Source organism: Streptopelia decaocto (assembly GCF_964273445.1).
Source record: "Streptopelia decaocto genome assembly, chromosome: 1".
NCBI lineage: Eukaryota > Metazoa > Chordata > Aves > Columbiformes > Columbidae > Streptopelia > Streptopelia decaocto.
Window position 1 is genome coordinate 203,763,491 of NC_138663.1, and position 24,016 is coordinate 203,787,506.

Genomic DNA, 24,016 nt, shown 5'->3' on the forward strand with positions numbered 1-24,016 from the left:
TTTCAATACAAACAGCTCTGAAAGAGTAAAAAACAGCATGGTGGTGAAGCTGTAGAGATAAGCCTTAAGGGTCTTTGCAGCAATTTTTATATGCTGGAATTAAAAAAAAAAAAAAAAAAGCCAAAATCAACAAACTGTGTAAAATACATTTTTTCTTACAGAGAGAGTCCTTGTTTATTTTATGTAATAATCTACTCTGAGCCTGGCTTTAATTTAATATAAATAAACAGCTGTGATGCCACAGGCTGAGCTTGAGGTTCCCGCATATTTAGAAGTGATCACTGCATGGGGGCCCTGAGCATTCATTATGAGCTGGGAAGGGAATGAATACAAAACCAGCAGGTTCATCCTCGCAGCCTCGGCAGATGCTCCCGGGGATGCTGTCCCTGCGGAGCTGCAGGAGTGAACCACAAAATGATGGTTGGGGTTGGAAGGGGCCTCTGGAGATCATCTAATCCAGCCCACCCTCTAAAGCAGGTTCACCAGAGCAGATCACACAGGGATGTGTCCAGGTGGGTTTGAATGTCTCCAGAGAAGGAGACTCCACAGCCTCTCTGGGCAGACTGTTCCAGGGCTCTGGCACCTCCAAGTAAAGAAATTTCTTCTCATATTCAGATGGAACCTCCTGTGCTTCAGTCTGTGCCTGTTGCCCCTCATCCTATCATTGGACACCACTGAATGGAGTCTGGTCCATCCTCTTGTCACACACCCTTGAGATATTTATAAACATCGATGAGATCCCTTCTCTTCTCCAGACCCCAAAGCTCATTTATGGTTCCAGTCCATCTGTTTTCTCTTACTGAGCCCTTTTCTGCTGCCTGGCTTTACTGGGAGGTGTCCTTGAGCCCTCTTGCACTGAGCTTTGGTTCTGCAGAGACGGTGAAAAAATAAAATCTAAAGCTAGAACCAAGGAAAAATAAATGCTGGTTGGGGAATTACAGAGAAAGAAAGTCTTGTCCCTTTGTTCAGAATTGCAGGGAGGCTTTTAGCACTCATGAAGATGACCAGAGAGGAGTTGGGGTGGCTGTGGTGATGACCTTCAGTATTGTCCTTGCAGTGAACAGTGTGTCCATAAAGACACCTGTGAGGACCCGTATGACTAATAAAGCTCATCTGCTGTCTGCAGAGATGCAGCTCTGGTAAGCAGTTGTTCAGCTTTGGCTCTTAAATGTGTGTTTTTCCTGTCTGCATCATCTGTAACTTGAATCTGTCAGATTTTGCAGCCCAGGTGCCTCAGCAGGCCCCTGGCCTGTGCTTCCAGCTGCTTCTGCAGGAACCTCCTGGGTCTGGGCACTTGCATCTGTCCTGGCTGTTTGTCATCACTGTGGTTGGGTTTTCTGAGTTTTAGGGGGTTTTTTTTGCCTTTTTTTTTTTTTTTCTTCCTGTCTTTTAGACTGTAATTAGGGCCTGTATTGTGGTTGTCATAATTTGCCCAAGCTGCACCCAGGGTTTTTGACCTGGAATCCTTCTTGCAGGTCTTTGTTGTGTTAGAACACAGAGAAACGAGCTTATTCACCTTTTCCAGTTGGGTTGGCGGAGATGGACAAGTGGTCACAGAATCACAGGATGGTTGGGGTTGGAAGGGACCTCTGGAGATCATCCAGTCCAACCCACCTGCTAAAGCAGGTTCACCAGAGCAGATCACACAGGAATGTGTCCAGGTGGGTTTGAATGTCTCCAGAGAAGGAGACTCCACAACCTCTCTGGGCAGCCTGTTCCAGGGCTCTGGCACCTCAAAGTAAAGAAGTTTCTCCTCAGATTCATTGAGTCAACCCAATGTCTTTGTCAATAGAAACATCCTTCAGCCCTAAGGCGAGAACTTAGTTTGGAGTTTCATTTATTTACTTTTGCTGTTTAAAACATTTTCCTTTACAGAAATCTCTCTCAGGATTTTTCAGTGGAGAGCTCTTGTTCAAAGTTTTCCATGGTTTTTATATAATTTACTCTTTTTAAGAAAGTTTTACTTTTTGCCACTAAGTACAATAAAAAGCTACCTGCTGTTTTATGCTCTTCTGCCCCTTACCACATTGCAGGGTTTCTTCTTTTAACAGCTTAAACTTAAGAAACTAGAGTAATGGAAAGGGACTTTAAAATGTGGAAGGAGGAAGGAACTGATTTATATGTTTTCTTTCCGAAAGAGAGAACTGGAGAAGAGATAATAAAGTTTAAATAATAAAAGCCAGCCTCCTCCAAGGGTCCTACAGGCAGAGAGAAACTCAACACAACCAGCTGGGTTTTTTTAGTAATCCATCCGAGGAAAAGTGAGGCAAAAGGGGAATATGCAAATGGAAGTTCTTAAAATGAAGGAACCCATGTAATTATATTGTCTGAGCTGTACAGCATGCGTGCCCTGGGGTTGCATTGTGCTGATTATGGTTAATTCAAGCACTGTTCTGCTGTCGTCTGCCACACAAGAGAAGTAGAGAATGGAAAAGTCACATTATTCTCTTTGCTTTGTCAAATCCACCTGTTTTTTGCAGAGTACTGAGAAGACATGATCCTGAGCAAGGTGACCTGCTCTGAGATGACCTCTGGAGGTACCTTTCTACCTAAATTAATCTGTGGCTGTGTGACACACTCATGTGACTGAGGGACATTCTACTTCAGTGAATTGTATCACACTATTCAGGGTTTTGCCCTGGACAGCTAGAAGAGCAGCTCTGTCCTTGCGGTTGAAGCCAGGAGCTCAAGGAGTTGAAGACTCTCACTTTGGGCTATTAATTTCTAGCATTAAAAAATAAAGATTTGTTTATTTTTATCTAGCTTGACATTAATTGATACTTTAATGCTGCTTAAGGGATATAAAATGTAGGATTTTAATGTGCTGTGATGTTATTTTTCAAGAGAAACCAAAATTAAGCTACAACTTTTGGCAGAAAACGTATTTTTTTTTCAAAATCTATGCCAAGGAGAACTTGTTTCTTTTCTCCTTCCCTATTCGTTAGCACAGAGCTCTCAAAATTGGAAAACCTGCACATCCATACAGCATCTCTGAAGGACTGAGTAGATTGAGTAGATGCTGGCTGGGTCTTCACAATTAACTTAAACCTGCTCTTGCACACAAGAAGCACTTAGACAACTTGTTTTCGTGCACAAAATTCTCTGATTCATTTAAAACTTGTAGCCAGGCTTTGATCTGTTTTTCACTAGAAATATTTGGGCCTCTCAAGATGAGAGTCAAGGTGCTTGGTGTAGTGCTACAGGGACGTGAAAAATTAATCCTGAGAACACTGTCTCCTGCCAGTACTTTGTTTATCACAGAATCACAGAAAGGTTGGAAGGGACCTCTGGAGATCATCCAGTCCAACCCACCTGCTAAAGCAGGTTCACCAGAGCAGATCGCACAGGAATGTGTCCAAGTGGGTTTGAATGTCTCCAGAGAAGGAGACTCCACAACCTCTCTGGGCAGCCTGTTCCAGGGCTCTGGCACCTCAAAGGAAAGAAGTTTCTCCTCATACTCAGATGGAACCTTTTGTGCTTCGGTCTGTGCCCGTTGCCCCTCATCCTATTGTTGGGCACCGCTGAAAGGAGTCTGGTCCATCCTCTTGACACCCACCTTGGAGATATTATAAACATTGATGAGATCCCCTCTCAGCTTCTCTTCTCCAGGCTGAACAGACCCAGCTCTCTCAGTCTTTCCTCATAAGAAGGATCCTCCAGACCCCTCATCATCTTCACAGCCCTCTGCTGGACTCCCTCCAGTAATTCCTTGTCCTTCTTAAACTGGGGAGCCCAAAACTGGACCCAGTACTGCAGACATGGCCTCACCAGGGCAGAGTAGAGGGGGAGGAACAACCTCCCTGGACCTGCTGGTCACACTCTTCCTAATACACACCAGGTACCGTTGGCCTTCTTGGCCACAAGGGCACATTGTTGACTCATTCATGGTCAACCTGAAACCTGTTTATGTGACAGCCAGGCAGGCAGAGAGCTGCTGCCATCTCATCTCACCTCTCACCAGCACTGAGTTAAAATCCTTACAAGTAGCAGTTCCACACAAAAATGAATCCATATTTTGAACAATTTTTCAGACTCTTTTAATTATTATTTTTAAAATATCTGTACATCGGTGATTTCTTTGTTTCTTTAAAGGCCATTGGGAAGACTTGGCAGTGGCTTATTGTAGAGGTACAGGAGAGCAGAACAACTATACTTCCAAAATTTAGATATCATCTGCCACCTGCAAAGGCTTAATTCACAGTAAGATGTGAGTCTGGACATGAATTTGTGGTGCTTGAGCTCGCTGAACCCACACAGTAGTTAAAATATCAGGTTCGGTAGCAGGAGTTGTCAGGGATTCTGTGCAATCTGGATTGAAATGTCATGTCTAAATAGGAAGAATATAACATTGGATCCTTATTGGCTTTTCTGCCAGGACCACAGCTCTTAACTGAATGTACAGAGATCACTGGGGCAGAAAATACTCTTTATGTCAAAAATCCGCTTACTACCCTGTCTGTTCTTTTGTGTCTTCTCTAATATTTGCCCAGAGGTGAAATGGGGAGACTGTCAGCGCTTGTTTTGTGCAGCAGCTGATGAAGGTGTGCCACCAAAGAAAATACAACCCTTCGCTTGGCGTTAAGTAAGGTGCAGTTTTAAGTGCTGTTCATACAAGTGAGAACAAGGTATTTTAGATTTATTGTCCCCACAGAGGTGAAAAGACCGAATATCCACCACAGTTCTGGTCAGCTTCTATAAGATTAAGTGTATGACTGTGAGCAAGATTGATAAAAGGATGTTAAAAAGGGCTTTTAAGAGAATTAAACACTGCCAGGAGGTGTGAAGATGCTGAACATTACCACACTAGAATCACTAGTATGCGTTACCTTTTAATAAGGGCTTAGAAAATGGTAAAAGGAAGCAAGTGTGGTCAAACAGCAAAGTATATAAGTTATGAAAAGATGGGAGGGCAGTCTTTGAAAAGCTGGATGTGTATACAAAGGATGAAAATGGAAAGAATCCCAGTCTCTGGCAAATGAGATATAAAAATATAAAGCAAAAAGAGGGAAAACTAACTAAAGGAGGACTTAAAACTAGTACTAAATTCTTCCAACATCTCAAGAGCAAAAAGCAAACTAGAGAGTTTGTTGATTATCATAGTATAAAAAGAAGCAGCTGTAGATGATGTAGACCCTGTTGAAGAGAAGCCAAATTAATCATTGCCATTAGTATTCACTATTGAAGAAGCAGGTGAGACTGTTATAGAAGATTTTGGGGTGAACTTGGTAGAGAAGATATCCAGTATTGAGACTATTGTGGAAGAAGTTATGATACAGTAGATACCACAAACGTGACGGTGTTCACCTAAGACATGGAGGGGAACTCAAACATGAAGTACCTGTGTTGCTTACAGTCAAATGTATCGTCACTTAACACTTTCTCAGTATCTGAAGACTACGAGGGGACAATGAATGTAAATCTTAAAATGATTCTAAGGGGATGGGGCAGTTACAGACTCGCAACATCAGCAAATTAGCAGGGACTCTAATAAGGGATAGCATGAGTAGGTGCTTGGGCAAGTAAGATCTGCTGAGGAAGAGTCCATATGGCTTCTCTCAAGGCTTCTGTAAACCTCTTGGTCTGTAAATCTCTGAAGGGATCAACAAGCACATGGGTAACGAGGTTTGGTTGATGTTGTCTGTATGGATTTTGATAAGATTTTTATGCAGCCCTTGCCAAAGGCTTTTAAGAAGGCGAAGCAACTGTGATACGGGAGGGGAGATCCCAGCATGGCTATGTCAGTAATTAAAAGATAAAAAACAAAGGCTTGGGGTGAAGGGAGGGAGGTTACCAGTGCAGTCCTGGAGGGATCTGTGCTAAGATCTGTGCTCAGCTTGTTCGTAGATGCCCTGCAGAAAGGGAGACCCTGGCAAAGGTCCAGAGAAGGGCAGCAAAGATGATCAAAGGTGTAGAAGGGCTTCCATGTGAGGAACAGCTGAAATTGTGAGTGGCATGGAAAGGATGGACAAAGATAAATTTCATTTTCCCAGCCGGTATGAAATGTAGAATACCATTTTCAGGAGTTATCTCTTGCAATAACATCCCCAGGAATTAAAACAGGGAGATGAAGATGTCACAAGTTCCCTCTGAATTTCTTAGTATCTTTTCAGACCCTAAACTGAGATGCGAGTTTAATTCAATTATTCTGTTTTCATTTTATTTTTGAAATATCGTCCCTCTCCAGAGCTTTATGAAGCCATGTTTTCTCCTGGTGTCTGAAAGTCAGACAGAAAGTGCTTCGATACAAGAACTCAAAATAAGTGACAATTTTCAAATCCTTCCAAGTGTCTCTGAGTAGGGCTTGGGTTTGTTGTTGTTTTTTTGTGGTTTTTTTTAAGACACACATTGTATCTAAGCAAATGGCTCTAAAGATGTTTGAGTTTACTTGTTGTGCTAGAAAACTGGCCAGAAATAATGTAGCTTAAATTCAGAAGCCTGTGGCCACCGTTGTCAGTGATGAAGTGGCCGCTGCTTGGTGTCCAGAGTGGAGCAGCTTTGGGTTTGATTAGGTTGGAATGTGAGAACAGAACATTTGTGCTCTTTCACGTAGTGTACAGTACAGCCCCCAGATGCATTGTAGTCTTCTGAAGGATGTTACAGGTCCGCCAGAATAGAAGGAAGGTGAGGAAGGGCATTTATCTGTGTTTGAGGGGAAAATGCTATTTAAAGCAGTTTACATTCACAGGATAAATAGAGGATGACGAGATTAGAAGCAGCCAAACATAGTTCACTGTATGCTCTTTCAAGTTTACTTTGTACCTCTCCTATATTGTCCTTACTTGTTTTTCATGAATACACAAGATTTACATCAGCCGGACCACACTTGGATCTGAGATAAACAGACACAAAACTTTTACTGCCTGTGGTTCCGAGTCCTTATTTTCACATAGCCCGATTTTCCCCCGCTGTCATGTTATTAACATCGTTGGAGTTGCTCCAGGTATTGCTGATAAGTGATATCAAAATCAGAGTTTGCTAATGAGAACCGGGCCCGCTATTTCAAGGGAAAATGGTTCCCTTAACTGTTGCCAGGATAGCAAAGTTTATTTCCAAACCACCCCAACTGTTGCTGACATTAATTTGCTGTGAGAGTTGCTGCAGAAGTATCAGGGTTTATGCTGATCGATAAAGGGACACCCAGAAGCCATATGGGCCGAAGTACTGAAGCTGTTAACTTGTTCTCTGTGGATCGCTTGAAAGACTTACTTCATTGATGGGGGCTGGACATTAAATCACTGCCATGAACATAAAATCCTGTTGCGTTCACGTGCAATACAATTAAAGGTTTCAGGCATTCCAATAAGGATCAGCCCACACTGATCCGAATCGCTGAACAGGAAATGCTGCTAGGCAGGATCCTGAGCTTAACTCATTCCTTTTAATTTATATATTAAAGTGTCGATCTAGGTAATGCTATAATTACAAATGCTTGTGTTTGAAGACCTTGAAAATTGCTAAAAATGAAATTTTGCAATCATCAGAATGTGAAGGTTGGTCACATTTGTCTTGTCCTGAGGAAATGCATTGGTATTTAAGATGCAAGTAAAGACACTTGAGTAGGCTTAGGTCTCCGAAGCCCATACCAGCTTTTAGACTCAATAGTGCACCACCTCTGTCGCGTGTGCTGTCACAGACATGAATATTTTTGCAAGATGCCAAGCCAGCAAAACCAGCCCAACATCCTGAACACCCATCCTTTTTAAACTGTGTCCTTCAAATCACTTATTCCTTCCCAGGACATTTAGTTTAACCGTATTGATTTCTGAATGATGGAATGAGACAGTGTTTTCAGGGTCAGCAGCTGATTTCACACCCCTGCTCTTTGCCTTCAGGCAAAGCTGGTCAGAAACTCACCCACTAAAGAGACCTGAATGAGTATGGCTGGTGTCCCACCAGTCCCGAAATCAGCTGCGTTCAGGAGGGTGTAAAGCATTTCTCCAGCTTTAGAGAACTAGTTACCTTATATCTGACAGTGTTTGTCACTTCATTCTGTTTAATGAGACTTGGCTCTCTATAGATGGGATGATGTTTCCTCCTTTGTCTGCCCTTTTAGGCTTCTTGTTTCCAACTTTTTCAATAGGAATTCTGCTTTAGGACTTAAATATATGTTGAAAACATCTATATTTTGCTCCCTTTGCGTCTGGGCTCTGGGAGGACACTGATCTGGTTTTAAGCTGATTTTCCCTGTTTGCAGCTTTCAGAAAACCCAGGATGGTTAAATGCACACATATCTCATTGGATTTGCCATCTGGAGCTTGCTGCAAGCATTTCATATGTCCTGCACAGTCCAGTGATGTATTTGCCAGATTTGGCATTGAGTCTTATCTTAAAATTACTGCCCTCACCTGCCTACCCTCCCTTCATGTCAGTTTGGGGATTTTGCTATTACACCATCCATGGATTGCTTTGTTGCATCTGAGTGCACTCTCCTTAAGGCATAAGAAGATTATATTCTGCCAGTTCCACGGTTTCTTTCCTTTTAAAGATGGAAATACAGACACTCAACATGCACGGTGAATGTTACATTTATATTAGAGTCACATTCAAAATCTCCAGAAAGGCTGTTCCTGCAGGGACCTTAAAATCGAGAAGATCCCCAGTGTCACTCTGCTGCCTGTGCTGTCTCACCTGTGATTTGTCGTCACGTTTCATTCACATTTGATATGAAAATATTAGGGTTTTCTAATGTATAGGACGCAGGAAGTTTAGCTCCTCTAACAACAAAAGACCTAAAGGTGCTGTATCTCTAATGCCTTCTGATTCTGGTTTGCACTGACAGCCGAGGTATCTTGCTCACATGTCTATTGACATTGAGAGAAAAGTGACTCTTAGCCAACATTTTATTCCTAACTCTCAAGAGTTTCACAGTTACTGTACTTCATCCCTACATCCACTGCAGCAGCTCCGCATGCGCCTGTGTGCAATTATGGGAGAAAAACTACTTGCACTGGGTAGAACCAGAGCGAGACGTGAACTGTGGCCTCGTGTCAGTACAATTTCAGTTCTGCTGAAGTTAAGGGGAAGTTTGTGCGTGCTTCTGCACAAGCGTTTTCTGACTTTGGGGACATTCTGTAGATAAATACTAACTGTGTCTTCCGTGATCCTAATATGGCCAGAGATACTCTAACACAGAGCTGTGGAAGAAATAATAGGAAGAGAAAAAAAAGGAATTGCTGCAGCTTGTTGTAAACACAGACAGCACTGCCCAGAGATTTAAAGTGGGTGTTTGTTGTCTCCTTTCACCAACTTTTCCCTAAGACTGTTTACTTAAGAGCTCCCCAGCTATTGCCAGGAATGCGGTTATCCTGTTTTAGCCTATATGTACTCAATAAAGCTCTAAGCTGTTCCCACAGTGGGCGAGAGAGGCTTTGCGCCGGTGTGATGCTGCGGTGCTGTGCTCCACCGAGCTCTGCAGACATTGAAAACATATCTCTTGGCTCAGAGGTGCTCACCCCCTCTGAAATAATGAGCGAACGGTTAAACGTTGCTTTGTTCTTTGGTCATGTTGCTCTCATTCGTATAAACTGAACCTCCTAAAAGTACAAGAAGTTGATGCCTCCAGATATACTCTGCAAAATCAGATGCAGAGGGAGAGGTTTTGCGGCAGAGGGAGTAGGCGATAGACACGAGGGGCCAGACGGCAGATGGAAGGGAGGAACTGATAGAAATTTAGCCTAATTTTATGTGTTACATGTCACCAATGCTTCTGCTGAATCACCGGGTCTTGCGTTTTTAACAAGCTGCCAACTGGTTGTTTGTGAAGATGCAGCAGACACAGTGAAAATACAGCAAAGAAGGATTTTATGTAACTTTCTGCAGAAGAGTACTTGCTTATTCAACTTGGTAAGGTATGGGGAACATAACGCCTCCACTACTGTATTGGTGAATGCTTTTTGTATACTTTGTGGCCTCTACTCTGCATCTAAACAAACCAAATTAAACAGCCCTACGAGCGAACTTGATCCAGCCTCCCTGCAGAAAGCCAGGCCTCTCGTTAGCAATTTCAGATGGAACAATGTTCGTTTGTCCGGCGTGTGTTCTCCCTATCGGGTCTTGAATTTTTAATGAATAGACTAAAAGGTGGAAGAATAGTGCCAGGTTGAGGGTGTGTGGGAGAAGGACTGAAACAGCCATCTCTGAACTGCTCACAGCAGGTTCAGCCCAGCAGCACGGTCCAGAGCTCCACGCGGGCTGGATGTGGCTCCGCTGCTGATGGGGTGGATTTGTCCCTCCTGGAATTTGAGAAACAGGCTGTTTCTTGTGCTTTCTCCACTCTGCTGCTTATGAAGAATTTGACCTTTTGAGAGGTCATTGTCTTGGTGCACCCTAAAGTCTTGTAGGTGAGTGGGTATTCGAGCTAAGACTTCAAATACCAGTCAGCCCTGCAGCTATCCTGAGGAGCAACAGCTCTTCTGCTCATGGTGACTTACTGCCACTCGTCCCTGGTTTTCTGTGTTGCACTGTCACTAATGGCTCTGAAGGCTTTTTGTTGGAGTCCAGAAGCGCATGTCTGATTTGAGCTCTGTGTTCAGCTCACGGTGAAATCCTTGTGTGACTTTGCTTCACTTCATTCAAGTGTTTGTGTGGCCGTTATTTAATTTTTCCCATTGTTCTCTACTAGGTGAAGCTTTTCCACGAAGTCAGTAGTTTAAAACAAAGCATTTATTTTTTTTTCTTAGACATCAGCTCATGACCTGATGTCAACGTGAAGGATTTAAGAGAGCCCTGTTTTGGCTGGCGTGGCAGGCTGTCCGTCTGCGCACATGCCTCAACCATCTCCTGCTGGGGGTCGGGAGCGGAATTCCTCTCTCAGGAGCAGCACACAAAGAGCCAGGAGCACTTCTGAAGGAGGGAAAAGCTCACATTCTGCCAGGGCATCAGCTACCTGCGGCTTCCAGGGGGACAATGTGCAACACGGGACCTGCCCCTTGCTCAGGGGACCAGCGTGGTTTGGACATGTGGGTGCCCATCTCTTTGCCTCGCCGTTCACCGCACCGTTTCTTACACATCCTTCAGGAGCAAACCCTGACATCCAGTTCCTACCTGCTGGATTAAAGCCCCTTAATTTTATTTCTCCCCGGGTGAGCGGAGGGCCCTGTGGTCTGTAGCTCCCCACAGTGGGAGATCTCTGGAAATGCTTTGGGCTTCAGTGACTTTGCAGGGATGGAGCAGGGGGGGCTGGGTTTGGGTTTTTTAACTATCTCTGCACTTGGCCTGTTTCACCCTTTGCAGGAGGTGAAATATGTCCCAAGTAATGAGATTTTTTTGTTGTTGTTAGTTTGTCTGCAAGGTTCAAAGGAGCAGAAACGCTTGGTAGCTTTTGTCTCCCTTTTGGGTAAGAAAAATGCAGCCCTCAAATTCCTGCTGTGCTGCTGGTGAGTGAAATGTGTCCTGAACTGCAGCCGTATGTGGCTTAGGACAGGCAGGGGAACATCTCTCATCTGGGCAGAATACAAGCACACAGGCATCTGCAAGCCAAAGGATATCTTCAGTCATAAATGAGGAGGTGAGGGGTTTCAAAGCAGATTCTGGTTTTGTTTGGGCCGGTACCTTTGGATAAGGTTTGACTCAAGCGGGGTGGTGAACGTTTCTCCCAGGTTTCGGTCTGCTTCTCTGAAGAACAGTGCGTGCTTTTTGGATGAGGGTGTATGCAAACATGTCCCAGCTCTGCAAGTCCCTCCTAAGAAGAAGTTAGGCCATTCTGCGTAGGATTTCCCTTGTAGTGTCCCAGCTGGCTCCTCAGATGGGCACAGGATTTGTTAAGGACCACAGGAGAGGTGGGTGTTGTGTTGAGACTGGTCTCGAGTCGGTGTGGAGAGGGAATGTCCCTCGTGCGAGAGCCTTTAGCTGCAGGAGACCTTGTCTAGGACACATTGTCCTCTGAGATTCAAACTCAGAAAGGTCGGAAGGACGCTGGTGAGCAGATGGACTCCTTGGGACTGTCCCACATATCTGGGTCACACTCAGGGGAATGATCCACCCACCATGTGTGTTGAACTGGAGATGTAGCTATTTCAATAAGCAACCACTTAAGTTTAGCATTTTCTAGGCTGAAGCAACACAAAATAAGACTTTTCATGGTCCCTGCACTGTCCATCTTCCAAGTGACTGTTAAACAAAAAAGGACAATCCCACACCCGTGTTCCAATCTTACATTTGCTCTTGAGGCTGAGATAGTCACAAAGAACAGAAAAGGATCTTCCTCCTGATCTTCACTGTGATTTATTTTTTAGTCTATATCTATGGATAATGTTTTAAAACAGGTTTGAATGTTTATTCAGAAATGCTTGGACTTGATGATCTTAAAGGTCTTTTCCAAGCAAATCAATCCTATGATTCTACACTGTGTCTCCAGTCAGTATTTTTCTTTTTCCCATATATAAAGTACCCATATATGTACTTCATATAACATGATCAAGGAAGGAGGACAGTCTTTCATACAGATACTGGGAATAACTCCCTAGTGTCTTCCCTTCAGGTCAGTACTGGCCTGAAGTAACCTAAGCTGTTTCTTGAATGCATTTCATAATATTTCATTCAACTGTGATTTCCACCGCATGTTTTTTTCCACAAAAGCCATTAATTGAAGGAAAAATAAGCACAACACATCCATATTTTTGATTGCATACATTTTATTAAACCCAGCTATAAAAATTGCTGGTTTATATTATAACTTTTGAAAACCAGATAGTGAAGAGCTCTAGAGAGCTCTTTGAAAATGTTATTTATAGGAATCGAGAGCTATCCAACTTGTTTCACTGTAATAGCATCAACAGGAGTAGCTGATGAGCCTCGGTGGGGACTGTGCTTCACACACTTGGGGTTTTCTACCTTTGGGATTACACTGAGTGGAGTCAAGAAACAATATTATTTATAACCATTAAAAAAAAGCATGTAAAGTTTTAATTTTAAAATCCACTATCTGTGGATTTCAGCAGCATCCCCACGCATGACAGCTGGGAATTGGCCCCCATGCCCTGAAAACCCAGTTGTTTCCAGGCAGGTTGTGACACGGGTCTGTGTGTCACGGCTCTTAATTCTTGCCACAATTTTCCATAGTTGTAAAAGGCAGAAGCCACTGGAAACTACACTTTGGTGCGGATGCAGGTTAGTGAGAGCTTTTCCAGGGGAGAAGTGTCCCACCATCCCTGTCTCATGAACTCGGGGCTGTAGCTCAGGGCTGCAATAACATCTTGGCTGCGAGCAGATTTACACAGATACACCCAGAACAAACATTTCCTGTCATTTTTTATCTCATTTGTTAGATACAAACACAAATGTCTCCAAGGACAATCAAATGGGAAAAGTTTGAAATGAACCCAAGCAGTGAGCGAGTGCATTAACATGCAGGATCCCATTTTCGTTTTCTAATTAAACTCCATTGTGTTCTCTGACCTGCATTTTAAATACTGAATATTTAGTAAGATTCATACTTTTTCACCCCCTAGCCTGCCTCCTTTCAGGCTTTGTTCAGCATGTGAATAGCTCCATTAGGGAAATGTGAAAGCACTGGGCTATGCATTGAGTTGCTATTTTGACATTCCGGAGGGAGATGCTACTAAGCTGTAAATTACAGAACTGGACATCATTGGTTTGAATGCAGATCAGTTTGGCAAGAAAAGCTGGCTTTAGCTATTTGACCTGCCCTGACCCATTTCTGTGCTTTGTTCAGTGAGGTACCTGAGTTGTTTGCAGATTTCTTCCTACTCTACCACGTACAGAAATCTGAAATATTCAGACGTTTTAGCCCATATCTCTTGCTCCGATGAAATAAAAATATTTAAAATATTTTTACTGTTGACCTTTTTTATGTTTTCCAGCATGCCCCAGTTCCAGAAAGTGTAGCTACAAAAAAAAATAGCAAAAAAATCCATGAAACTGTGGATATTGTTGAAACTAACATTTAATACATTGATTAAAGCCAATATTTACCATCACCCAGGATGAGAATGGGAAGGTGGTGGTTGAAAACCTTGACTCCAGAAAGAAGTACAATACTGTGCTTGACTTGTAGAGCTTTGCTCACACTTTGGAGGGATGGAGCTGGGGGAGTGTGACCAGGACTGGTGGGTCTGTGATGAGTTTGAGCCGGATGCTGAAGAGCAGCTGCATCCCTGGGGAAGCGGGACAGGTGGGAAGAGCAGTGAAGTGAGGAACGTCACCCGTTTTCTCTGGTAGGAGACGACCCACCTGCTCCCACGCTGCAATTCCCAGCTTTGCAGAAACACAGACGCCCGGCTGTGCTGCCGCAGGTCACAGCCCCTGGAGCTGCTGGGGTGGTGGGGAGCTCACCCAGGCACCCCCTGGTGCTGCTGCTGCTTCTGTCCCATTCTCCGTGGACAAAGGCCCTTCAAGCCAATGTGCTCTGACCTCCACAGCTTGAAGGCTGTAAAAAGTAGCCTGTGGTATGGACAGATGGAACACGGCAAGATCACTTCTCCCAGTTTGTCTGCTTCCTACTCCCTTTTCAATTTGTCCTTTGGAGAGGCTGGGAGAAATGGGAAAACATAGCTTAATGTTTTATTTATTCAGGTCTCATAGAGAGGCAGGAGATACCTTCCTGGTTATCTCCTTGTTTACCACTAGGTTATTGTCCAAGTCCAGCAGAGGAGACCTTCGGAAGTATGAATTATGGTGTTTATCCTCCCTGGCTGTACGTTAGGGAAGGGGGAAATTTTTGTTTTCACTCACCCAGTGCAAATCATGAATGTAATGATACTGTGCTCAACATTTGGTTTGTAGATTCACTGGAGAATGGAGGAGACTCCACAAAGACCTTATTGTGGCCTTTTGGTACTTAAGAGGGGCCTTAAAATCAAAGCTCATCCAGTGCCACCCCTGCCATGAGCAGGGACATCTTCACCCAGACCAGGTTGCTCAGAGCCCCGTCCAACCTGGCCTGAGATGTCTCCAGGGATGGGGCATCCACCACCTCTCTGGACAGCCTGAGGCAGTGTTTCACCACCCTTGATGCAAAAAATTTCTTCCTCATGTCCAGCCTGAATCTCCCCTCCTTTAGTTTAAAACCATCACCCCTTGTCCTATCCCAACAGGCCCTGCTAAAAGGTCTGTTCCCATCTTGGCCTGTGTAGTTGAGCTGGGTGCTGGACCCTATCTGGGGCATTGAGCTTCCAAAAAGATGTGGCCCTCTTGCCCAGAGGGTGGCCATGCAATAAAGGAGTGAGGGTGACACAGCAGTGGCCTTCGAATATCTGAAGGGGAGCAGTAACACAGAGGGATAAATTGATTTTTGTAGCTGTGGGAGACATGAAGGGAAGTAGTGAGCTTCACTGCAAGAGGGGCTGGACAGCAGGTCTTTCTGGAGTGAACTGACTGGGCATCACGCAACTTGTAATGTGGGAGATTGTTAGGACCAAAGCAAAGGCCTGTCTGGAGACATGTAGGTGTAGCTCATCTTGCCTTGTGGTGGAAGAATGAGCTAAATGACCCTCTGATGCCTCTTCCAACCTCCTTTTTTCTCCGATTCTGGAACCAAAGGACAGTAACTTTGCAGCTGAGTGGCCCTTGGACCCGAAGGGTGTGTTTGCTGTGGGATATATCCGTGAAGGCTTGACTGAGTGGGAAGGAAATGAATCCTCTCCCAAGGCCACTTGATGGGGAATGTAATCTCTTCAGGTGGATCAATAATCATTTGTTTCCCTCTCGCCACCCCCAGGACAACTAATAGGAGCAAGCAGCATTAGGCAAAAAAATTTGGCTCATGGCTGCAAAACTGCGCATAGATCTCCCTCCAGATGTATTTCCTACCCTGTGCCAACACGGGGTGACACTGTGTGGGCAGTGGCAAGGAGAGAGGAGCTGGATTATCCCCTTGAACCATTCAGCTGGGGTAACAGTGCGCAAAGGGAATCCGTTTGCATTAAAGTAGCAAATTCAGCTGGATGGCCGAGATTTGCAGAGGCTGCTGCTCTCTGTGGATTTATGTTGGCACTACAAGCACAGTCTGAGGTCAGAATGATGGAAAAGCAGCATCCAGAACAGCAAATTCCTGTTCATTGATTTTCATAAACCTTCTCGTTAAGTCTGTACTTCATGAGCAGCTCTGAGCACTTGCTTTCTCCCTCCTCCCATGGAACAACCAACCACCTTTTTATCCAAGGAGAAAATTGGAATCGGGTCAGAGTTTACATTAATGAGCAAAATTACTGTTTATGCAGAATATGAAGCAATTTGGGCTTTGCACAGTAGGGAGTAAGATAGTAATTACAGTTTGTCATTTTCCCCTCACTCATTTCCAGAAAATAAAAGACCAAGATGATTTGGGATTTATTTGGCAGATTTGACACCTGTGCTTACTTCCTGGGGTTGAAAGGGAGAAAGTAAGTCAGACAATTTAGTATCAGACAAAAAAGAAATGTCTAGAAAAAAACACAACGGCAACGCTAATAATTCCAATGTGATGCTGTTATGATGTGTATAGGCTTAAGCACAGTCCAAGAGCTTTAAACTCCTGAATACTAATTCAAACACGCTCTTATAAAGTGGATAGTGTGCCTTAACCATAAATAAAAGGGCTGAGGGAAGAGTCCTGGGGGTAGTTTTGGGCCAAACTTGCCTCTAATGTAACCCCTCAAAAGTTTTGCCACTAACATCATTAATATCAGATTTCAGCCTTTGGAAGTGATCCTCCCTGGGACCAGAAATAGGCTGAGCTTTTATATAGGTGAATGGGGTTTGTCTCCAATTTCTGTGAATTTTCCGGGTTAGCTTTGGGAGTTAAGTTATGCAAATAAATTAAAAGAAATGGGGAAAAGCGTGCATGCATGTGCCTGCTTGTGATTTCAGAAAGAAACATGTTGAATGCATTACCACTGAATGAGAGCAGAGGGAATTCATAAAACGTTTTACATTCTACTAATTCCTGAGCTACGCAACAGATGTAAGAGTAAACCAAGTGGCACTGGTGGAAAAAGCCTTTTGCAGAGTTCAGTGGACATCTGGCTACAGTTAAGGGGTGCTTTTTTAATTCAGGATGAATACCCTGTTAAAATATGCTGTCCTGTAGGTTCTGAATGGGGAAGGGCAACATTAGCCAAGGGGACTATAAACAAAGATGTGCTATTGGGGGAAGCGTTCAATAACTTGCACGTTACAAGCGTTCAAATTGTTTTGGCCCTGGATCTAAGAACTGCCCTGATGAGCTGTTCAGGATTCAGGAGTCAAAGGAGAAGAAAAGAGAGAGGAACCCCGGCATTTATTTTTAAGGAATGCAAGTCGTCATACCTTATGGCTGCTTTGAGGCTGATACAAGGTTTTCACATCAAAATGTGCAACCTGTTTCCATGGGACAGGAGTTGTGCACTCCCAGATTATTGTCATTCCATTGGCTGCACTTCCCCCTTTCTGAGGTTTTGCTCTGGTTTTCATCCACGTTTCTCCTTTTCTCCTATTTGCCGCTGTGCTGTGCCTCAAGTAAGTCACAAATCCTTTGCATCGCAGTTTGGTTTTTGTTTGGTTCGTTTTGTTTTTCAGAGGGAACAGCTGTGACACCAAGAATTGGAAGTTAGTGGAGCAGATCCTGGCAATATGGGAGTTTCTCCTTTAGTAAAAGTTCAAATGCAGCATTTTTATGTGCTTTAATACACTTCATATTGCTTCTGGGTGAAACTTTTCCAGTGACCTTGTCTTAGGAAAAACTCCAAGACAGTGTTTTACACCCTTCCTTCTATGCCCACCTTCAACAAATTCCATGACATCTCTCTTCTTGAAGTCCTGACATCCTTAGCCCTCTGTGGCTATTTGCCTCTACTCATACTTCTTTCATCACATTTTTCTTCTCACTGGTGGACTTCTTGGGGGAAGATGTTCTGCCATTTATGCCCTTCTCTTCCCTCTTTCAGAGACCTTAACCATAATTACAAATGCAACTACAATCACTACATGTATATCTTATATTTCTCCACATGCAAATCTCTTTCCAAACCACAGTCCTCTCTCTCCAAGCTACAATTTTAGCCTAATTCAGATACAATCTTCTCTGCTCTTTCTTGAGAGGTATGTAGCTATTAGCTCACCTCTGTGTACTTGTGATGGAGAACTTGATATTTCTTTCTGTCCTGATTTTGGCTGGGATAGAGTTAATTTTCTTCCTAGTAGCTGGTATAGTGCTGTAGTTTGGATTTAGTAAGAGAACAATGTTGATAACACAGTGATGTTTTGGTTGTTGCCAAGTAGCCAAGGACTTTCAGTGTCTCACACCATGCCAGGTGCACAAGAAGCTGGGATGGGGCACAGCTGGGACAACTGACCCGAACTGGCCAAAGGGACATTCCCTGCCATTCCCTCAGTATATATTTTGGGGAAAGAAGAAGAAAAAAGGGGACATTCGGAGTGATGGTGTTTGTCTTCCCAAGTAGGTGTTACATGTGATGGAACCTGGCTTTTCTTGAGATAGCTGAACAGCTGCCTGCCCATGGGAAGTGGTGAATCACAGAATCACAGACTGGTTGGGGTGGGAAGGGACCTCTGGAGATCATCCAGTCCAACCCACCTGCTAAAGCAGGTTCACCAGAGCAGATCACACAGGAATGTGTCCAGGTGGGTTTAAATGTCTCCAGAGAAGGAGACTCCACAGCCTCTCTGGGCAGCCTGTTCCAGGGCTCTGGCACCTCAAAGTAAAGAAGTTTCTCCTCATATTCAGATGGAACCTCCTGTGCTTCAATCTGTGCCTGTTGCCCCTCATCCTATCATTGGGCACCGCTGGTCCATCCTCTTGACACCCACCCTTCAGATATTTATAAACATTGGTGAGATCAGTACCTCATTGATGAATCCTTTGTTTTGCTTTGCTTGCATGCATGGCTTTTCTTTACTTTTTAAACTGTACTTATCTCAAACTGAGAAGTTTTCTCACTTTTACCCTTCCAATTATCTTCCCCACCCGGGGGACAGTGAGTGAGTGGCTGCGTGGTGCTTAGTTGCCAGCTGGGATTAAACCATGGCACATTCCCTACATTCTTTTTAGATCACTGGAAGCAGCAGCAGCCTCCATCCTGATGCTTAACCCTGTGTGTCTCTAAAGATTGTGCTCAGTATGTCTGCATGCTATCAACTGCTTTTTGCATAACATCTCTCATGTGTGGTCTTTCTCATGCTATAATGTCACACAGCTATAATTTCATCCAGGCTTTTACAGTTCTGTGTCTGAATTAACCTGAAGCACTTTTGCTTTGTTCCCAGCCTTTCTGTGAGCTGCTATTCTTTCTCCACTTTTCCATAGTGAATCAAACCAGTCTTTGCGGTAGGAGCAGTTCACAGGGGATTCTCATGGCGTGGCTTCTTTTATTTATTGACAAGACGTTGACTCCCAATTCAAAGCAGCCTGTAACACGAGCTTCCATCATTCTCTGGTTATAATTTCTGCTTTCTCTCATTTCCTCCCACATTAGAAAGAGCCTTTTTCTAAGTACCACCAAGCTGCTACACTATCAGCTTTTCAAAAAAAACAACTACCTTACCAAGTTAGGCTACTCATATATCAAAATCATTGCTTATCTTGCAGGTACGTATTTGTGCCCTGCTGTGTGCATGTACCAGCTGGCTCTTCTTATGCTTTACAATCTACTTGGGGCAGGTTTTTGCTCTGTTAGTACCACCTGCAGGACAACCGCTCTGGGTCTCACAAGCTGAGACCCCTGAAGGTGCCACAGTAATTCAAGAAGAGAAGTTTGCAGAATATTTGGTAGGCTCCATCTGCTTACCTCCGAGCCTTTAGGAATCTTTCTTTAACCTTTTGTCCAGTGTGGAAAAAATGAATTAATTCCTTTCTCATTTTAGGAGGAGTGCTGTAAACCTTTAGCCTGGTATGTCCCCAAAGAGCCATGCTGGCAGGGCTGTGCTTTGCCTGTGCTTCTCAGCCCTTCCTGCAGGGCTGAAAACAAACATCCACGTTTGGCTGCGGTTCTTCTGCAGGCTGGAAACTCTTCCCTTTGGTGCAGTAAAACAGAAAGCTCATTTCACACACTTCAGCCCACAGGCCACAAAATTCAGCCTGTGAACTTTGCACGGCAGCGAGGCTGGAAAGCTGAAGTGTCTCTGTGTTCGCAGTAAAATGCACGTGGAATGCGAGCTATTGGGGGAATTGACATTGTGTTTAACTTATTATTTACTGCAGATTCGTGGCATCAATGATGTACTGACAATATTTGTAATAGGGATGAATTACAATCTCCTTGGGGATGGGGTGTTGCTGGGAGCAATCTATAACCTTTGGTGTTGTGCTATCCCCAAACATCTCCTGACCCGCATTCTCCTCACTCTGCCTGTGGCACGCACAGGCTGGAGACATCTACACCAGAGGTCATTCCCTGCTCTTCCCTTATACCATGGAGGAATAAATAAGCACCTATAGGGGACTATGACCCAGATAAATCTGCCTGCAGATGAAATGCAGCAGTATTACCTCTGTTAGCCTTGTTTTTTCATCTGCGAGAAAAGGTGTTGCTTTGCTTAGATACCTGTGCCCTGCTGGGAGCTCTGGTGGGACAGGAGAGCACCAGCATTAGCACTGATGGAGCACTCCTGGTGTGAGGGGTGGGTCACATTAAACCGGGCTGAGCCCGAGCCACCAGGCAAGGGAACACGGGGAAGCGCTCTCTTTATCTTATGGGAAGTGTCTTTCTTTATATATACAACTTTACCCAAGTAAACAGGAGGAGTTTGGGTTTCTTTGAGATCTCTCACGAGTCACTACATAACAGTCCATATGTTGCTGCTTTTTAGTATTTTTTTTTTTACTTTAGAAAATGAATGAGTGATAAGAATAATGTCTTTAGGGAGTCAAATACCATTTTCTGAGCATTCAAGTGTACCCTACTTAGAACATTAACTGTCTTTTAATATTTAGTTAGATTGTTGGGTTTTAGTACTTGTCTATATTTTTTGTTGCTCGCTAATATAAATAGATAGATGCTCTATAACATATGTAGTGCTATAACTAGCTAAGTCTGGTCAGGAAAAACATATATGTAGTAATGTTCTGTGCAAATATGCCTGTTTCAGGTAAATGCCGTTAAATTACTTTCCAGGTATATGATCCGCCAAAGAAACACCAGCTCTTTCTAGCCCCACAGCTTCCCCTTTAGGGGCTTCCCCAGTTTATACCAATTGTGTAATTCCACTTTTGGGGTTCTTAGTGTGGAGAACCATTGGCATCACATCATTATGGGCGTTATATCACGATGGGCATCGCACCATTATGTTTTCCTAGCCTTCTTCTGTTTGGATGTTCCTGGGAACATTTTGGTTAAAATTTGAGGAGAAGCACTTAAGGCTGCTCCACTGCTGCTACTGAATGGCATTGGCAGGAAAAATCTCCTGTGGTGTCATTGTCTACTTCTATTCTGCCCTTCCTGTTCACCCAATTAATTCTGAGGGCAACTGTTGCATATTAGGTAGCTAATGATCAAGTAATTTATGCTGATTATGTACCTCCTGTGGCTGGCAGTGCATCCCAATTACGTGAAGCAACACAGAAATTTGGAGCATCTCTTGCTCTGTGTTTCTTGCTGTTGCAAAGAGCAACGTGCTCTCTTTTCCTCTCTGCTGTATAGATCCATAGTGTCTGTTCCATAGGTGTACGGCCCCTCTGAGGAATCATCCCTTGGCTATCTATTGTGCTACCACATGATTTTCTATGCGGACCTTTCAATGGAGCCATAGGTGATGAATCAGTGTCCTATGGCGAGGTGTTTTTCTCTGTGTCACGGTAAGAATTCAGCCAAGGATCCTCTGTGTTCTACCTCTGAGACAAATGCCACCCTGGAGCAAAATTACTTGCACGGAGGATTACTTGAACGTTAACAAATATTTTTGAACTGATTTACCAGTGCGGCTGCGGGCGAGCTGAGGGTACCATGAGGTTGTGCTGAGGACTAAGCTCATCATGCTAATTGGTATTGCTCCTCTCGTGTCTCCTGGCCATCTTTACTGGTTTTCTCTTTTGATGGTTTGTTCATAGTCCAGAACAAAACTTTAGTACTTATTGAAAAGAACTATGCTCCCATTCCTTCAGTCTGTCTGCAGCTGACAGTTCCCTCCTAGTACCTGGAGTGCCCTGAGCTGATTTGTCTGTGCTGCTGTTAAGTGATGCTCTTAAGTGTCGTCATCTACACTAAATGCTGCCAGGCTGTTTCTACAAAGCGATATGTCTCACACACTTTTTTATAAGGAGAATTTATGTTGATTCATTACTTAACACAAGTAAAATGTTCAAAATGCTGTAAATGATAGTGTTTCCTCCTTATTTTCAAATGAGAGCTTTACTGAGAAATTAATAACACATTATACCCTAGATTTAGATAATTATGATGAAGGAGATAAGGTAAAATGGAAGAATGAAAGCCTAGAACTCCCATTCTCTGAAGAATGATGTGTACACTTGACATTACATGTCAAATGAAGAAAAAACGCATATCCAAAAGCCTTTGTAAAATCAGGAGGTTTTCATTCCTGGTGTCTGGAAAAGAATGAAGTCAGAGGAGGAAGGATGTGCAGGGGAATTTTCCACATGAAATAGAAAAAATGGCCACAAAGGAGAAGACAAACCTGCGGTGATGAACACAATAAAGAAAACTTTTCTCATCATTCAAGTAAAAGACCCCAAAGAATCTGGATTAGAAATCTAGTGTGGAAAGGCAGTAGAGAGACGTTAAGGTCTCCTGAATCCCCAGGTCCCATGGACTACCAGATGTCTCCAGTAACATTTTGATTCTTAGTGCTGCTCAACGGAATATTTGTAGCCCATGTACATATAGTGTCTGGCACAGCAGAATATACGTATCCCGTGTATATATAGTGTCTGGCACAGGTGGGCTTTGGTCTTTGCTGGAGGCTGCAGGAGCCACCAGCCCTCAAGGTGGGAACACTCTGCTCTGAGCCTGTGGGAGGGGAGGGGACCGAATCCAGATCTGAGAAGTCCCCATGGGATGAATTAACCATGGCTTTTCTTGCTGCTGTGGTGTGAGCACCCAGCTCTGATCTCAGTTGGAATTTGGGGGCTTTCCCTCAAACTTAATAGCACAAGACGTGCTACAGAGGCACCACATCAGGAGCAGAGCTGTGCTTTGTGCAAGGACGGGCTGGAGAGCAAGTCTGCTAAAGCCTCCCGAGCCCCCTGCCACCTGTGACAAAAGGAACCGGGTATTGTGCATCTCAAAGGTGGCACCTCAGGACTTTGCCCATCTGCAGAGGTCCCTTTCTCTCTTCACTTGGAGAGTTTCTCCTCCTGGAGTTGTTTCTGGTCTAAAGAAGGAGCAAAGGGCAAGCAGTGAAGTGGTGAAAGGGGGTATTCGTGTTGCCTCTGGTGCAAGCGTCTCTGGATGAACTCCTGCTTTGACCTGAAGACTTCCTTTCTTTTTCTTCTGTTTTATTTTTTCTTTTCTTAACCAGCATTAGGGAATTCCTCACCAGCTTGTTCTTGTGGTAACCAGGCCAACAATGACAAGAATGTGGAAATCAACTAAGCAATTATATTCACAGTGGTGGTTAACAGCATCCCTTCATCTGAAACAAATCAGTTACAGTCCAGTGAAACCTGCGGTACCTTGTGCGTGTACATAATAGAGCCCTTGTTGTGCATTTTCAGAGTGTGCCAGATCAGTTAAACAGGGCTGATGAGAGGTAACAGGAGAGAAATTTTATGTTTTATTAACCAGAGACACAGAAATCTGGCTATCATCTTATTTAACCACCTTCCACACAGAGAAATCTGCATTGTGTTTATAAAGGTATTTCTCCAGGTTCAGCAAAATGTTGCAGGTATGAAGTCCGGGAGCATAACTTAGAATTAGCTGTGAATGAGAGCGATGAGCAATTGCCAAGGTAAGAAAAGAGAGCTAAGGGACTTAAAATTAGTGGGAGCTACTCTGACCCTGGTCTCCTCTAAAAATCTGCTGTATTTTCTATATCACTGGTGTTCCACCTGGAACCCTGGGAGTCTATGAATTGCTGCTAAGAGTGTCTATGCAGTGGGGTTCAGACCCAGGTGTGTGTCTGC

The 24,016-nt window shown here is 43.9% G+C and overlaps 1 protein-coding gene across 3 annotated transcripts in view; it reads left to right on the top strand.

Moving 5' to 3' along the window:
- Window positions 1-24,016, top strand: part of ME3 (malic enzyme 3) — a 133,764-nt gene that overhangs the window by 24,944 nt on the left and 84,804 nt on the right. Inside the window, exon 1 of one of the 3 annotated variants that reach the window (XM_082060953.1) lies at window positions 2,496-2,537. The exons of the other annotated variants lie outside the window; for them this stretch is intronic. The gene's annotated coding sequence lies outside the window, so the exon portion shown is untranslated. Of the gene's footprint in view, window positions 1-2,495; window positions 2,538-24,016 lie in introns of those variants that run through there. 3 annotated transcript variants of the gene reach the window in all.